This window comes from Neoarius graeffei, chromosome 11 (assembly GCF_027579695.1).
Source record: "Neoarius graeffei isolate fNeoGra1 chromosome 11, fNeoGra1.pri, whole genome shotgun sequence".
Taxonomy (NCBI): Eukaryota; Metazoa; Chordata; class Actinopteri; order Siluriformes; family Ariidae; genus Neoarius; species Neoarius graeffei.
In genome coordinates, this window is record NC_083579.1 from 68091144 (window position 1) to 68107254 (window position 16111).

Genomic DNA, 16111 nt, shown 5'->3' on the forward strand with positions numbered 1-16111 from the left:
CGCTTACTCCGTCGCGGACAAGGTAACAAAGTCAATATTCGGTGTAAGACGACCCTTTGCTTTAAAAAAGAAATAGTTGTCTCAGGTACAATGAGTGCAGTTTTATAAGGAAATGAGCTGTAGGTTTTGCTGAGCATCTTACAGAACCAGCCACAGTTCTTCTGGACACTTTGACTATCACACTCGCTTCTTAAAGGAGAACTGAAGTCATTTTTAAACTTGCTTCATTTCTTAATTAACATGTTATTCAATTACAGTTTCGGTTTTCATCTCATTATCTCTAGCCGCTTTATCCTGTCCTACAGGGTCGCAGGCAAGCTGGAGCCTATCTCAGCTGACTACGGGCGAAAGGCGGGGTACACCCTGGACAAGTCGCCAGGTCATCACAGGGCTGACACATATGCCGCTTTTCTGCTACCAACGCGGCTGAGTCGGGCTGAGCCGTGCCGTGCTGAGTCGGGCTGAGTCGAGCTGAGCGGGGCTGTTGGAGTTGCATTTCGACTACAACCGCGCTGAACCGTGCTGGCTGGAAGTGGGTGGACACATTGGGTGGAGTTAGCGAAAGTGGGTGGACGTCACGTGATGTCGTTAGGCGGCGCAAACAGTGACATCAGTGACCTTTTAAGCGGTAGTCTCACGACCCGGATAGTAAACAATAAACATGGAGTCGTTAGTGTTGCTGGTCTTGGTGCTGTGGCTTGTTGTCACCGACAACACCAACAGATACTGGCAAGAGCATATAGATGAGGTGAGGCGCATAAGGCTTCAGAAATTCTCGTAATTCGTAATTCTTCCGGGTTTACAGATCCCAGCGTGCTCGCGGGGCGTGTGTGGGCGTGTGAGGACACTCCTCCTCACCAATCAGTGCACAGGGGAGTGTCTCCTCATGCCCCTAGCCTCACTCAGCTCGGTTTGGCTCGCTTCAGCCCTACTCCAAAACCGTGCGAGTTTTGGGTGCTAAGCAGGGCTGAAGCGAGCTGAGTCGTGCTGCTCTAAGGTAGTCGAAACGCGAGCCATGTCGGGCTGAAGTGAGCTGAAAAAGGGTAGTGGAAAAGGGCCAATAGACACAGACAACCATTCACACTCACATTCACACCTGCGGTCAATTTAGAGTCACCAGTTAACCTAACCTGCATGTCTTTGGACTGTGGGGGAAACCGGAGCACCCGGAGGAAACCCACGCGGACACGGGGAGAACATGCAAACTCCGCACAGAAAGGCCTTCGCCGGCCACGGGGCTCGAACCTGGGCCTTCTTGCTGTGAGGTGACAGCGCTAACCACTACACCACCGTGCCGCCCCACGTTTTCGGTTTTAGTAACCTTATATCGTGACTCGTATTGGCAACTAATTGCAATTAAATATTATACTTATCGGCCTATTCGGTTTTTAGCCATGTTGAATTTAGTTCGTTTGGTCCACGGCAGGCGTCACTTATCCGTGCGATCTTCACGAGACTTGTGCGAGACTTCGAAACGTGAAATGTCAGCCAAGTGTCAGTGCCGCCATTTTGAAAACTGTTTTCCAAATGAAATATTGCACAAAAACGAGTTTAAATGACGATTACTGCCTACTTTTTTCAAACTTTCCTGATTGCTATCAAAACAAACAAAACTTCCGGCTCGATTACGTCAGCATTCGAAAAGGGGCACGTGCGTCTTTTGACAACATTGGCAGATGTCGGTCACTTTGATTTCCGCTGTATGTTTTACTGTACTTCCATCCTACGATGTCTCGCACAGGTCTCATCAAATCTTGTTTACGGTCATTGCTTTGACATATGGACTGATATATTACATAGTATATTTCAAACACTCATAACTTGCTATAGCAGCGACAAAATAGCGATCAAAAATGCATTCCGATATTTAATAAAATGAGATAAATAGAATTTTGATAATAAAAAAATTTGCTTTCAGTTCTCCTTTAATTTTGCACCAAAACCCAGTAGTCTTCATTATGTTTTCTTTGTTAATCTGAAAAGTGCTCTCTTATGTAATACACTGCTCAGATGCAAAAAAAAAATTTCTGTAACATTTAATTTTGTGCTGGAAAAAAACAAACGTTTGGAACTCGAAAATGTTTTAGTACTGACTTGATAATGTACCGTAGAAGTCATAAAATAGAAATCTATAACAAAGTTTGTATAAAATAAAAAAATAGGGTGCCTAAGACTTTTGCACAGTATTGTCTAATAAAAATCCAGAACTGGGTACATTCACAAATACTACACATTAGACTTGTTTTTGCCTGAGTCATATTCCTACTGCATAATGTGGTAGGTATCTGACGTGTTAGTAGTAGAGTTGTACCTTAGGCCAAGTTTACATTAGACCGTATCTGTCTCGTTTTCTTCGCGGATGCACTGTCTGTTTACATTAAAACGCCTGGAAACGCCGGGAAACGGGAATCCGCCAGGGTCCACGTATTCAATCCAGATCGTGTCTGGTCCGGTGCTGTGTAAACATTGAGAATACGTGGATACGCGGATACGCTGTGCTGAGCTCTAGCTGGCGTCGTCATTGGACAACGTCACTGTGACATCCACCTTCCTGATTCGCTGGCGTTGGTCATGTGACGCGACTGCTGAAAAACGGCGCGGACTTCCGCCTTGTATCACCTTTCATTAAAGAGTATAAAAGTATGAAAATACTGCAAATACTGATGCAAATACTGCCCATTGTGTAGTTATGATTGTCTTTAGGCTTGCCATCCTTCCACTTGCAAGTGGTAAGTGACGCGCATGCCCGACATGCACTGAGATCACACACACAGCGGCTCAGTCCCAAATCACTGCTCGTGCGCTTCACTCGCGCGCTCTGTGAGCTGCGCAGGGCCGGAGTGCGCACCCTCCAGAGGGCACTCGCTGTTCAGGGCGGAGTGATTTGGAGCGCAGGATGCCTGCGGAGCCGAGCGTATCCGTGTATTGGCGTTGCTGTGTGCACGCGAATCGTGTATTGGCGTTGCTGTGTGCACACTAATCGTTTTAAAAACATTAATCTGATGATCCGCTGATACGGTCTAATGTAAACCCCACCTTAGATGTGTTGAGGTGCAGTTTAGAAATGCATTGATGTGGTGGTTGGGAGGTAAAGAGGGACTGTGTTTTAGTGTCTGGAGGATATGAAGGTGCAAAGGTCTGGTATCAGGAAAGTAATGTTTTATTAATGAGGTTCAAGAGTTGTGGTATCTGGCTGGTTTTGGAAGTGCAGTTGTTTGGTAGTTTATACAGGTGGAAATGTGGACATGCAGTAATGTGACTGTTGGGAGGTGTGGAGTGCAGTGATGTGGTTTGGACATGAAGGTACTGTGTTATGGTGATTTGGTAGTTTGAAGGTTCAGTGGTATGGTGGTTTAGAGTTGTGGAGGTGCAGTGGTAGTCTGTGGTGGATAGGAGATGTGGAGGTGCCAAGGTGTAGTCGTTGAAAGATGTTGGAGATGCAGTGGTGTGGTTGTTTTGAGTTGTGAAGGTGTAGTGGTGTGGTGGTCGGGACATGTGGAGGTGCAGTGGTGTGGTGGTCGGGACATGTGGAGGTGCAGTGGTGTGGTGGTTGAAAGATGTTGGAGATACAGTGGTGTGGTTGTTCTGAGTTGTGAAGGTGTAGTGGTGTGGTGGTTGGGACATGTGGAGGTGCAGTGGTGTGGTGGTTGAAAGATGTTGGAGATACAGTGGTGTGGTTGTTCTGAGTTGTGAAGGTGTAGTGGTGTGGTGGTTGGGACATGTGGAGGTGCAGTGGTGTGGTGGTTGAAAGATGTTGGAGATACAGTGGTGTGGTTGTTCTGAGTTGTGAAGGTGTAGTGGTGTGGTGGTTGGGACATGTGGAGGTGCAGTGGTGTGGTGGTTGGGACATGTGGAGGTGCAGTGGTGTGGTGGCTGGGACATGTGGAGGTGCAGTGGTGTGGTGGTTGAAAGATGTTGGAGATACAGTGGTGTGGTTGTTCTGAGTTGTGAAGTTGTAGTGGTGTGGCGGTTGGGACGTGGAGGTGCAGTGGTGTGGTGGTTGGGACATGTGGAGGTGCAGTGGTGTGGTGGTTGAAAGATGTTGGAGATACAGTGGTGTGGTTGTTCTGAGTTGTGAAGGTGCAGTGGTGTGGTGGTTGAAAGATGTTGGAGATACAGTGGTGTGGTTGTTCTGAGTTGTGAAGGTACAGTGGTGTGGTGGTTGAAAGATGTTGGAGATAGAGTCGTGTGGTTGTTCTGAGTTGTGATGGTACAGTGGTGTGGTGGTTTGCAGGTGGGAAGGTGCCGTGGTCTGGTGGTTATGGACAGTATGGGAGTTCAGTGGTCTGGTAGAAAATGTGGAGGTGCACTGGTCTAGTAGATAGTCTGAAGATGCACTCTTGCACTGGATTGAAAGTGTTGAGGTGCAATGGTCTGGTAGATGGTGTGCAGGTGTGAAAGTGGAGTGACATGGTGGTTGGAAAGGGTGATGGTGAAGCAATGTGATGGTTGTGAGGTATGAAAGTGCAGGGGTGTGATGGCTGAGAAGCATGGACATGCAAGGATATGATGGCAAGGAGGTATGAGGCTACAGTGGTGTTTTGAACTGGACACATGGAATTGCAGTGGGTGTGGTGGTTTGCATGCACAGAATTGCAGCCATGGTTTTGCCATGTGAAGGTGCAGTAATGTCATGGCTGGGAGGTGAAAAGGCCCAGTGGACTTGTGGCTGGGAAGTAGAGGGTGACATGGGAGTGGATTTTCACTCTTGTTCCATCCCACTCCCATGATGGAATTAAAACAAATTCTTCTCCCATCCCAATCCCAGAAGGATGACTCCTGTCCCATCCTGTTCCCGTGTTGTTTTGACAAGCATGATGTTCAAAATAAAGAAAATAGTGTTTATTCATATTAGAACTGAATATTTACGCATATATAAAAACTGACATTGTCATTATGATTCACGTCTGCCTACTCCCTTTGACTTTTTTCCTCTCCTATCCCAGTCACATGATGAATAGTGAAACTGACTCCTGTTCTGCAGGAATCCAGGGACCCACAGGATGTCAGCCTCTAATGGGAAGTGTGATGGTGCAGTGCTGGTGGTTGAAAGTTTATCTTGTTTACCATTGCGATTTGTGCTCCTAACTGCTCAATGCTTCTTTGCGTCCAGGCCTGTTTGGTTCCATTCTCTTTGATGCTCTGGGCTTGATTGACAGTAATGGGTAGTGGCAGGATCAATGGGAGAAAAGAGAAAGAATATACTCTGTGTGTGTGTGTGTGTGTGTGTGTGTGTGTGTGTGTGTGTGTGTGTGTGTGTGTGTGTGTGTGTGTGTGTGGTGTTCTCACCAGTGGAACAGAGATAGAAAGGTTGCTTTGGCCTGTGAATGAGGTATAGGAGGAAGTCTCTGATGTGTCTGTCACTCAACCTGGCTGATCTTATTCCTCTTTGAGACAGCACAGGTAACAAGGGACACATGCTAGAAGAGAGGGTTTGTCATTTTCTATGCTTGTTTCCATGCTTTTTTTTTTTTTGGTTACAAATTTTATGCAGTGTTTTGGGAAATTGATAACTATAGAGGCAACAAATGATGGGATTCCATTAGCTACAGTTTTGAAAATATTCTTTAAAAAATATGTTGTCCAAAAGTAGCACTTAAAGCAAATACTCATCTCATTATCTCTAGCCGCTTTATCCTTCTACAGGGTCGCAGGCAAGCTGGAGCCTATCCCAGCTGACTACGGGCGAAAGGCGGGGTACACCCTGGACAAGTCGCCAGGTCATCACAGGGCTGACACATAGACACAGACAACCATTCACACCTACGGTCAATTTAGAGTCACCAGTTAACCTAACCTGCATGTCTTTGGACTGTGGGGGAAACCGGAGCACCCGGAGAAAACCCACGCGGACACGGGGAGAACATGCAAACTCCACACAGAAAGGCCCTCGCCGGCCCTGGGGCTCGAACCCAGGACCTTCTTGCTGTGAGGCGACAGCGCTAACCACTACACCACCGTGCCGCCCTAAAGCAAATACTATCTTACTAAATGATGATAACCAAGTGTGGTGGATGAATTTGTTTTTTTGCCATTTAGTCCAGTAGTATGTGATTTGGGGTATGTGTATTAGCCATGTGTATTAATGCATTTTTATTTTTATTCCTGGGATTTAGAATTCAGCGGCATAGTGGTGTAATGGTTAGCACTGTCGCCTCACAGCAAGAAGGTTCTGGGTTTGAGCCCAGTGGCCGACAGGGGCCTTTCTGTGTGGAGTTTGCATGTTCTCCCTGTGTCTGCATGGGTTTCCTCTGGGTGCTCTGGTTTCCCCCACAGTCCAATGACGTGCAGGTTAGGCTAATTGGTGGCTCTAAATTGACCGTAGGTGTGAATGTGAGTGTGAATGGTTGTTTGTCTCTATGTGTCAGCCCTGCGATGACCTGGTGACTTGTCCAGGGTGTACCCCGCCTTGCACTCATATACCCCATTTCCACCAAATCAGTTCCAGGGCTGGTTCGGGGCCGGTGCTGGTTCACAACTCGTTCAACTTGCGAGCCAGCTGAGAACCAGTTTGCTTTTCCATAGCTCGCGGTGCTAAGCGAAGACACGTCATTATGTCGCTGTATACGTCAGTTACGTCGCTACGTTTGCATAAACCTTGGCGCGAATATCGAAGCAAAAACAACACGGAAGAAGCAGCAGCAGCAACAACAATAATAATAATGGCTGACTTCGCGTTTGTACAGCTGCTGCTTCTCATCGCTTAAAAATGGCGATCTTTCGCGGTCTTGTTATTGTTGTTGGTTTTAACAACTCCGTCCCCCGCTGACGTAAGCGGTTCTTTCCTCTGGCCCAGCAGAGAGTTGGTGCTAGCCTGGAACCGGTTTTTCTGGCCCCAGAGCCAGTTCTTTGTCAGTGGAAACAGAAAACCCGGTTCCAAACTAAGCACTGGCCCCGAACCAGCCCTGGAACTGCTTTGGTGGAAAAGGGGCAATAGTCAGCTGGGACAGGATCCAGCTTACCCGTGACCCTGCACAGGATAAACGGTTACGGATAATGGATGGATAGGATTTAGAATTCAAAATGTACATTCAAATGAACTTTATGACCTCTACCTACTTTGTTGGAGGAAGGTATGTTTTCGCCTCTGTTTGTTCGTTTGTCTGTTCCCAACGTAACTCAAAAAGTACTGAACGGATTTTGATGAAATTTTGAGGAAAGGTAAGCCATGGGCCAAGAAACGATTGATTAGATTTTGATGCAAATCTGGATACATTCAGTACGGTGCAAAAGTCTTAGGTACCCTATTTTTTTTAATACAAACTTTGTTATAGATTTCTATTTTATGACTTCTACATTATCAAGTCGGTACAAAAACATTTTAGAGTCCAAATGTTTATTTTCCAGCACAAAATTAAACATGACAGAGAAAAAAAAGTGTTTTTTTTTTTTTTTTTATTTGAGCAGCATACAGCATACATAAGAGACCACTTTTCAGATGAAAAAAGAAAACATAATGAAGGCTTTGATGCAAATTAAGAAGCAAGTATGACAAAGTGTTCAGACTGTGTCACTGTGGCTGGTTCTCAGTAAAACCTACAGCTCATTTCCTTATAAAACTGCACTCATTGTACGTCAGACTGCTGATTTTTTTTTTTTTTAAAGCAAAAGATCATCTCACACCAAACACTGACTTTGTTTCATTTATTATGGCTTACTGATTACTGTTTATAGTATTTTTTTTAATATTGAAACATTTCATTTCATTATTTTTAAGCCATTTTGGGTCTACAGCATTTCTTTACATGTGCCTAAGACTTTTGCACAGTACTGTATAGGGATCCAGGATCTTTTTGTCTTTTCCCAACATAACTCAAAAAGTATTGAACGGATTTTGATGAAATTTGGTGTACAGCTTTAGTATTATCCTAGGTTCAAGTGACTTGATTTTGATGTTGTTAATATGTGGCTTGGTGGAGGTATACACTCTACCAAGTTCCCTTTTAGTTGTATTAAGTATCCATGATTTCTAAAACACTAGAAGCTCATTTTCAAGATGATTAAAGGACTGGTTCTTGATTGTTATTGTCAGTTGTTTTTTTTAGCTGAATGATTAGCTCTAGATAACGGGTAGAATTTAACATATCAGGCTTTTAAAAATATATCCGATTGCATTCCTTAGCGATAGCTATGAGAACAACCCATCCTTCTCTGTATAAACCTTTTTAGGGATTAGCTTGTCAGAAGTATTTCTCTTTTCAAAGCAAGATATGTCAGATGCAGGTAGGATAATGTCTTTTCTGAAGGTAAATGGCTGAAGGTATGTGGATACGTGTGTGTGTACGCGTGTGTGTGTTTAAGTGAGAGAGAAATGCCAGGTAGGGTGTCATGAGAACAACCCCCTTTTAAGAATTGATCAGTGTGGGAGACACATGAAGAAAACGTTAAGGAGAAATGAAGTCATAACAGTGAATGGAGACGTTTATTAGGTTGGACGTGGGACCCTCAGAAACATTGAGATTGTTTATTGATTTTTTGGTTTTGGCTGGCTGCTCGTGGGCAATCGCTCATGCCACCTAGGTTCATCACTCAGTCCAAGACCACATATCAGATACTTCTGCGCCAACATTTCTGGGACTATGGTGCCATCTGTAAAGGGCTAATTGCCATATTTAAAACCTTTCCTTATTGGTTTCAGTAAATGCACAGAGTTTGAATATACACATGATCGACTGCTACAAGTATTCACACCCTCTCAGGAACGTTTTCACAGTGGAGCGAAAATGTGCATTGAACATGCATGGCTGTATAAGCTTTGAATTTCACTGTGGTAAACAGGAAGTTGTTTTATGCTCGATTAAGGACTCAGCTCTTCTCTTTGCTTGAATGGACAATTATGTTCTCATCTTTCCATTAGGCCACAAAAAAGGTACTGTACTGACAGTGCTCGAAGGCATCACCTTAGGTGCCCTGTGTGTGTGTGTGTGTGTATGTGTGGTAGGCCGGTGTGCTGGGCTTCTGCTCCACCGACAGCCATAAGTGCAGGAGATTGAGAAACAACAATGTTACATAGATAGATAGATAGATAGATAGATAGATAGATAGATAGATAGATAGATAGATAGATAGATAGATTAAGGTAAAATTACATGCAAATACAATATACTAATGTACAATTGAACTAAATACATAAAACTAAACCAAGGCTAGAACAACAAAGTGTAAAACACTTATTTCCATTGTGGTCCGAAGAAAACTTTCAGGATGGTGCTACGTTGACTGTTTAATAATGGAATTAAGTGTATTATCAATTCTAAATTTGTACAAATGGCACTGAGTAGAATAATAAAAAAACTTTAACGGCACAGAAAAACCCAACCCTTAAATTGCTGGCTAAACATGGATATAAAAAGTCAAGATACGATAGTACTATATAATGCACCCAAGAGTAGCACCATGTAGTTGAGCACCACAGAACGATCACGTCAAGAACCCTATTGCAGAACATGCAGAAGGCTAACTGCAGACCAGTTAAATTAAACAAACCAGAACAAGTGTTGTCAGGAAAAACAAACCTCGCCCGGCAGCACTTATTTTATACCTATTTGTTGATAATGGTAACATTTCTCAATCATCAGCTGTCAGGTTATAGTCCTATGAAAATCCATGACATTGAGGTTAACATTTCAACGTCATTCAAGGTCAAAGGTCATGGCGGCAACTGAAAGCCCATATGGGACTTCTTATATGTTGATAATGGTAAACATCTGGCTATCATGAACCATTTTAAAGTTACAGCCCTTTGAAAACCCATGACCTTCAGTTTGACCTTTCAGGGTCGCTCAAGGTCAAAGATCATGGTGCCAAATGAAAGCCCATATGGCACTTTCTATAAGTTGATGATGGTAAATATCTGTCTAGCATCAACCGTTTTCAAGTTACAGCCCTCTGAAAATCTGTGACCTTGAGTTTGACCTTTCAAGGAAACTCAAGGTCAAAGATCATGGTGCCAAATGAAAGGCCATATGGGAGTTCCTGTATGCTCATAATAGTAAACATCTGTCTATCGGCAACCGTTTAATGGAAAATATGCTATTTTGACCGAAACGTTGACCTTTTCGGTGACCTTCACCTTGACCTGATTACCCACAAAATGTAATCAGGTAATCTACGGACCATTGCCCACCTACTCTGACAATTTGAAGTCAATCGGTGCAACCGTCTAGACGCTAGATTGTTAACAGACAGACAAACAAACAAACAAACAAACAAACTGATTACAATACCTCACCGTGCTTACTCCATCGTGGGCGAGGTAATAATTTAAAACTGCCCCCTCTCTGCTGTCTGAAGGCAGTTAAATAAATGCCTATTTACTTTGTGCTTAAAACTAGAGAGAGACAGAGAGAGAGAGAGAGAGAGAGAGAGAGACTGGATTGACTGAATGCTCTTTGGCAGATCATTCCACGACGTAATGGCATTGAACACAAACGTTTTTTGACCATGGCTGCCAGACTCGGGTATTGCCAGAGAGTATCGACTAAACCTAGTGTCATGAGTATGGATATCTGTCACTCTAGTTATGTCATGCTGCGAGTATGAAGGTGAAAGGCCATTCAGGGCTTTAAACAGTTGAGTTACACCAGAATACCATACGCTTTGCTCAACAGGTAACCACCCAACCTTTCGAAAGTCAGATACAGAGAGGTGTGCTCATGGATCCAAGCCAAGGATGAAGCGTATCAGCTTATTTTGACGTATCCAAGCAAATTTTCGCCATGACATCTGCTATATTTATTAAATGGAGTGCTGAGCTGTAATTGAGTGTACTGTCCTTTTCTTCTTTCCATCCCATCATGAATTTTTTCTCCTGTTTTTTTTTAAATCAGATTTTATAGCCAGTGAGGAATCCCTTCACAACAAGAGCCGCACGTTTTAAAACAACACAGGCCAATGACATTTTAGAAATGAAATCTCTAACCTTTGCTCTTTTCCCCATCCTGAGGTGTACAGTGTTCCACCACACACACACACACACACACACACACACACACACACACACACACACACACAAAACACCGTGTGATATGAATCTGTCTGTGCTTTATTAGACAGAGCAGTGAGCTGTAACTGACTATTGTCCACAGATGGACTGGAGTCCACACCACTCAAGACCCTGCATAACCCTGCTGACAATACAATCAATAACCACACACACATTACATGACCTCTCTCTCTCTCTCTCTCTCTCTCTCTCTCATATCCACCCCTTATCAAAAAGAAGTATACTTCAAGTTCATTTTATTTAGTATACTTAAGTAAAGTTAAAGTATATTCCCTTAAGTATACTTTTGTGTACCAAGTATACTGATATCAATGTACTTACAGTATACTACTAATCTAATACTTCTTGGGACTAAATTGGCCCACTTTTAGTTTATAAAAAGTATACTTTAAGTCTAAGAGAAGTAATCTTTGAGTATGCAAGTAGTATTTTCAGATGCTTTCTGCTAAATTATTAATATTGTCATCTCTACATGTTTTAAACTCTTTACTTTTACAGTCTCTGCATGTTTTAAATTTTACTTAACTTTTATTCTATTTTATTCTGCTGGTTTTTTACTGAACTTTTTCTTCATTTATTTTATTTCTACTATTGTTTAATTCTTATTTTTCTTCCCCATTTATTTTATGTAATTTTATTTTCTATTGTTTTGCTTTTACTTCTGTAAAGCACATTGAACTGCCACTGTGTATGAAATGTGCTATATAAATAAACTTGCCTTTTTATTTATTTATTAAGATTTTTTGGGGGCTTTTTTATTGGATAGGACAGTGTAGAGACAGGACAGGAAATGAGCGGGAGAGAGAGACAGGGAGGGATCGGGAAATGACCTCAAGTCGGAATCGAACCCGGGTCCCCGGACCCATGGCACGGCGTCCCAGTATTTTTTATTTTAACTGCAAGTATACCACAAGTAAACTTGTATACTAATAGTTTACTAATTCTATACTTGTAGTCCACTCTTTAGTTTACAAAAGCATACTTCATAGTATACTGGAAATATACGATGAGTTTACTTGTTTTATACTTCTAGTCCACTTTTTAGTTTACTAAAGTATACTTTGTAGTATACTGGAAATATACTATTGGTTTGGAAGTTGCTTGGTCGGCACCAACAGACACCCAACCAAGCAACTTCACCTACAGCAACTGTAGCTCACACATTGGCCTATACAGTCATAGGTGCTGCAACTCGACAACTGATGGATGACCCCTGGCGCAGATCACCATGATCTTTCGAGATCGAAGGAGCCAACAACCATTGGTTTACTCGTTACACACTTCTAGTCCACTTTTTAGTTTATAAAAGTGTACTTTATAGCATATTGGAAATATACTATTAGTTATATACATCTAGTCCACTTTTTAGTTTTGAAGTATACTGCAATTACCCTTCTAGATATACTATTAGTTTTCTAGCCCTAACCCTTACCTCATGCACACTACCAGTAGACAACTTAAGTGTTTTGAGCTGACCACAAACTTATGGTACATGTATGTTTAAAAGATGGGATTTAAAACATGCTGCCGTATATCACAAAGAAGCCAATATGTGTGAAAAGGAAGTATTTTATAGACTACTATCAAAAGGATAAGCACAACTACAGGGCAAGTACACTTAAACATAAGGCACAAATATTTTAATACTTTATTACACTTGTGTTAAGTATGTCTTGATCAAAAGTATAAATATAAGCTTAATATACTTAGACTTTTCTATATACTTTTCAGTATCTCATCTCATTATCTCTAGCCGCTTTATCCTTCTACAGGGTCGCAGGCAAGCTGGAGCCTATCCCAGCTGACTACAGGCGAAAGGCGGGGTACACCCTGGACAAGTTGCCAGGTCATCACAGGGCTGACCAGTTAACCTAACCTGCATGTCTTTGGACTGTGGGGGAAACCGGAGCACCCGGAGGAAACCCACGCGGACACAGGGAGAACATGCAAACTCCGCACAGAAAGGCCCTCGCCAGCCACGGGGCTCGAACCCGGACCTTCTTGCTGTGAGGCGACAGCGCTAACCACTACACCATCGTGCCGCCCGCAAGTATACTTATAACTTTATTAAGTATATCTCTGATAAGTAAATAAAAAGTAAACAGAAAGCATACTCCCTTATTTTTAGTTTAAAAGAAGTATACTTGAAACACACTTGAATAAACTTCTTTTTTTGTCAGGGACTTCCTGTTTCTTCTCCAAGTTTGTTTTTTTCTCTATATATTATCTACCTCCACGTCTCATTTCTCTCATGTTTTCTTGTCTTCTCTTCAGCTATTGAGTGCTGTAGTGCTCTATTCTTGGCTCCTCTCCCTCAGTAAGTAATGGGCCAGATCTTCAGCAGGCTAAGGAGGAGCGTACAGCACCACGCTCTCAACGTGGACCCTGGGGCCCATAAATGCTAATGCCCTCCACTTGCCTTCCTCATAAAGTCCAATAAAAGAGATCTATAAATCCTCTCAATTAGCAGTGTCCATCAGGGCCGTTAATTGGAGAGTGGAGACTCATTGGCAGGTGACCTTGCGTGTCAGAGGTGATGCTAATGGCTGATGGAGATTTGTGAGTGGTTCAGGTTGGATTGTGAAGGCGTATTAGAATGAACTAAGTCATACTGTTCTTTTTAATATTAAAACCTTATATTTATTCGGATCGATGTACTCTCTTACTTTCCAAGAGCTTCGAAAGCAGCTGAAGCTCGGGATAGTGTGTCTCTCGAGCAGGTGCTCAGATTGTGATAATCGTCCGTCTTTCAGCAACTGAAATTTCGGTGTTCAAACAAGAGATGAAGCTTTCATTCCCGCCATCAACTCCTAGCCCGCACACCTTTTTCAATAGCGTTCAAGTTCAGAGGAAATGAAAGTGAGGCAGAGATTGAAACAGGAAGACAGTAAGAAATAGATAGAGAAAATAGACCCTGTGATCATGCCTCTGCCACCGGTAGCCTCTGCTCATCCCCTTCTCTCAGCAATCTCTCTTCATGTGGATTATTCATCAAGGCTGAGTTAAGCAGGAGGGAGCAGAGGGAGCGCCGTGCTGCCCACCACACTGAGAGGATACCGATATCCGCTTCCTCCCCAGCCCAGCCGGAGATAATTCAGTCATCAAGCTTTGAACCACAGATAAGCATGTTATAGGATGGGTCCAGTGATGCTCCTTTGTCTCCTATGTCTGTGTGGTGTGTGAGCCTGCAGAGGCGTGATTCTATATAAGTTAATAACATGTGCTGAGCATAAAGATCTGCCCTTTCGTGTTATTTATCTTTGAGCAATTTAAAACAAAAGACTACACTTAGACAGGACAATTTCCCTGCATTAGGTCAGAATACAACATGGAGCCAAGATGAAGTCCTCATAACGGTAGCTTCCTGTCATAGTTAATCCTGCACTGATTCACTTTGCATGATCTGCCTTTCCCTTGGCACATTTCATGAATGTGAAAACGATGAGAAGATGGCAAGCGAGAGAGGAAATTAATTTGCAATAAACGTCCAGGACAGAGTCGCTTTTGTTCCAGACTCGTGGCACGTGGTGCGGTGTACCTGCCAGGTGTTGTGTGCCGTGACCCGCACCCCTGTGCTCCAGGGCAGGCAGGAGGTGATGAAAGACCCTGGGCTAGCCCCATCAAAAGCCCCATTCAGGCAGAGCCATGGGCAGCACACAGGAGGACAGTGTCAGGGCTGGAAACGTGACACCGTCTGACAACAGTGCTGCATGGCTTCACTCCACAGCTGCTGACAGTCACCAGCGCTGAGAGCACAGACCTCTAGAATCTCGCAGCAAGTTTGGTGAGTGGGTTTGTGGCTTAATTGCACCTGCGCAGCAAAGGCAGTGATGGGAAGAATAATGTAAATGAAAAAGAAGGAAAATGCGATGTGACTGGAGATGGAGCTACAATGAGACTTTACATTCTACAAACTGCAATTTATTCTGTCCTGACCTCAGTTTAGTGGAGGGAAAAGGGTACAGGAATACACAAAAGTGCAATTATGCATTTAAACAGATTTTGGTAATGGTTGAAATACAATTTTTACTTTAAAAAAATTTTTTTTTTACTCAAGTTAAAAATATAAACGGTCAACTGTACAGTAAGAAAGTATAGTGGTGTAGTGGTTAGCACTGTTACCTCACAGCAAGAAGGTTCTGGGTTCAAGTCCAGTAGCCGACGAGGGCCTTTTTGTATGGAGTTTGCATGTTCTCCCCGTGTCTGCGTGGGTTTCCTCCGGGTGCTCCGGTTTCCCCCACAGTCCAAAGACATGCAGGTTAGGTTAACTGGTGGCTCTAAGTTGACCGTAGGTGCGAATGTGAGTGTGAATGGTTGTTTGTCACTATGCATCAGCCCTGCGATGATCTGGCGACTTGTCCAGGGTGTACCCCGCCTCTCGCCCATAGTCAGCTGGGATAGGATCCAGCTTGCCTGCGACCCTGCACAGGATAAGCGGTTACAGATAATGGATATTGGCTGGTGTTGAGTGGTATATCAGATATATTCCATTCAGCTAATTAGAGTTGAAGACGAGTTCAATATCATGCAAGCTGAATGGAATATATCTGATATACCGTGAAAAAAAGCCAGCCAATATTTTTATTATTATTCATACACATTCCTTTGAGGTGTTCGACACAGCTTTCTCTTTCAAAATCTTCCGTATTTAACGAAGCAAACCTGGCGGCCATGTTTGCTTACAAATTGTCCCAGTCGCTCGCTAGCACGGAAGTTTTACATCTCCGATGCGTGACATCATGTTGCCTTGACAACCATGTAATATCGTAAACCATATTCAACATCTCCATTGGGTAGAGTGACGTCATACACGTAGAATAAGTGATATGCAAATCAAGAGTTGTACAGTATGACCCATGTTTGGTGGTGTTGAGGCATATATGTTGGGGGGTTGGTACATGCTATTGCATGCTATCAACAAAATGAATGAAACCCACTAGAAGGGAATAAAATACACATTTTTATTCCATTGAAAAAGTGTCCTGTATGTATAATTATATAAATATATACATGAATAATATACTGTATATTAAAGTCTCAGTGAGACAGTCCTAAAATAAGATCCAGACCCATAGAGAAGAGAGCAGCTGTCTGCTTTTCCACCTG